We start from the raw sequence: 2,500 nt of genomic DNA on the forward strand, positions 1-2,500 counted from the left end.
AAAGAAAGCCCCAACGGCGACTGCAGCGCCCTACATTCGCGCACGAGGACCTTCCCCTGCCGCTGGACCGCACGCCGCTTCCTGTGCCAAGTAGCAAAAAAATGAGCAGGCCTCCCAAGGAGATCGGGGGGCCGGGGGGGGGGGGTGGTGGTGGTGGAGGAGAGGAAACAACACGGGAAACGAAGGAAAACCAGCGAGGAAGATGGTAAGGGCGAGAAAGGGAGGTGCTGCTGCTGCTGCTGGTGGTGGGGCAAGCATACAGAAAGCGCACACGCACACGCGCGCGCGCGCGCACACACACACGCACACACGCACGCACGCACGCACGCACGCACGCACACACACAAAAAAAAAAAAAAAAAAAGCCCGTACGACACCGAAAAGGAGCAAGCCGGGGGGGGGGGGGGGGGGAAACCTAAACAAAGAAAGCACGCTAAGCGGCTAAGGGAGAAGCGGCAGCTCTCCAAGGAAACCGAACGGGTCCGGCCGGGGAGGGGGACTCGGGAGGGGCGGCGGGCTGGCCTGTTAGCGGCCGGCCCGAAGGGTCCAACTCGGCAGCGGCCGGCCCGCCCGCCCGCTCGCCCGCCCGGGCCTGGGAGGCTGCCTTGGCAGCGGCCAGAGAGTCTACCGGCCTCCGGGGAGGTCCTCGAAGGGGCGAGCTGGTCGACCGGCCTCCGGGGAGAGGCGAGCTGGTCGACCGGCCTCCGGGGAGGCCGCCGAGCCTCGAAGGGGCGAGCTGGTCGACCGGCCTCCGGGGAGGCCGCCGAGCCTCGAAGGGGCGAGCTGGTCGACCGGCCTCCGGGGAGAGGCGAGCTGGTCGACCGGCCTCCGGGGAGGCCGCCGAGCCTCGAAGGGGCGAGCTGGTCGACCGGCCTCCGGGGAGGCCGCCGAGCCTCGAAGGGGCGAGCTGGTCGACCGGCCTCCGGGGAGGCCGCCGAGCCTCGAAGGGGCGGGCGGGTCGACCGGCCTCCGGGGAGGCCGGCCTCGAAGGGGCGCGGCGTAGCCGGTCTCCGCGGCTCCGGGAGGCCCGGAGAAGTCGCAGCCGGTGCCCCGGGTCTGCCTCCGCTAACTGGCAGCAGGTCTACCAGGCTCCAGCGAGACTTGGTGGCCTTTCGGGGTGGTGGCTGGTAGACCTGTTCTCCCTGGCGTTCCTGTGGAGCGGCGAAAGGGGTCGCTCTGCGTCGCTGCCTCCAGTTACGTCATCGTAGAGGTCGGCCACTTTCGAGCCACTCCCCGGTAGGAGGGGCGGCTGTCCTTCGGCTCTCCCGCCCCGCTGGACTTAGCGGTACGACTGTAGGCCACAGGGTGAACAGCCGCTGAGTTCCGGAGCCGCACTCCCGGGCGCCCCCAGCGCATTGTGGCCGGCCCGCGGGAGGCCTAGGGCGGCTTGCGACGAGGGCGGGCGGGGAGCGGTCCTGAGCCCGGCCCTTCGGGGAGAGCACTTTCTTTTGCCCGTTCGGCGCGGCGGTCTCCCGGCAGGTCTCCGGCAGCCCCGCGAGTGTGTCCCAGGTGCCGGAAGCCGCTGCGGAGGCGGGGAGCCCAGCCAGCGGCAGGTCCCATGCAGCCGTTGCCGACTCGGGAGAGGGGTGAGCCGGACACCCCCCCCCCCCCCCCCCCCGCGGCCGGGGAAAAGGCCCGGTGCGTGTGCCGTTCGTGAACGCCAGAGGGTGGTCCAGAGAGAAACCGGGGGGTGCCCCGTGCGGCTCTGCCCAGACACCAGCGGCTCGAGAGCCTCGTTCTTCGGGCCCCTGTCGCAGGGAGCGTGGTGATGCCGGTGCTCCGGCCGGAGCAGCAGCCGGCTCGCGGCTGCCGATCCACACCCACACGCAGACGCCCGCTGAGGCGTCCCGGGACACGTCGGAGAGGCCCCTCGGCGGGCTGGCGCTTCCCTGCTTCCCCGTCACAGGGAGCGTGGGGGCGGTGCCGGTGTTCAGGCTCGAGTGGGCACCTCTTGCAGACGATGGTCCGCACCCACACGCAGCGCCCGCCGCTGGTTTGCGGCCACTGGTGGGCGGCGGGGTGAGTTGGCTCAGGACTCGACCGTGTGTGTTTGCTCCCGATCGATGAGGCCGTTCGGGTCGCGTCGGAGAGGGCCCCCGGCGGGTCGGCTCTGCTGTGCTCCCCCGTCACAGGGGGGTGCATGGGCGGTGTCCGATGTTCAGGCAGGGGGGTCTCCTCTCCAGCACGCGTCCTGTCGCGCGCGAGGTGCTGCCCGCTGGAGCGGCGAAGGAGAGGTGTGTGTGTGCTCTCCCGCTTATCCTCGGGCTTCTATCACCGAACCCGGCTCTGCGAGGCCAAGTGGCCCTGTGAGTTCTCAGGTGTCCGAAAAAACCTTGCACGGGGTGCTGGCGATGGTCTCAGCCCCGGGTCGCCGGGTGCCGGCCGCAAGCAGCCGTTGGTGGGGTGGCGAACTGACATGAGAAAGGGCCGAGTGGGTGCCACCCGCCCTGGGTGTGTGCCGGTTCGGGTGGAAAGGGGGGCGCCCCCCTCCCAGAGCTGC

This window comes from Struthio camelus, chromosome 31, assembly GCF_040807025.1.
Source record: "Struthio camelus isolate bStrCam1 chromosome 31, bStrCam1.hap1, whole genome shotgun sequence".
In the NCBI taxonomy this organism is placed as follows: Eukaryota; Metazoa; Chordata; class Aves; order Struthioniformes; family Struthionidae; genus Struthio; species Struthio camelus.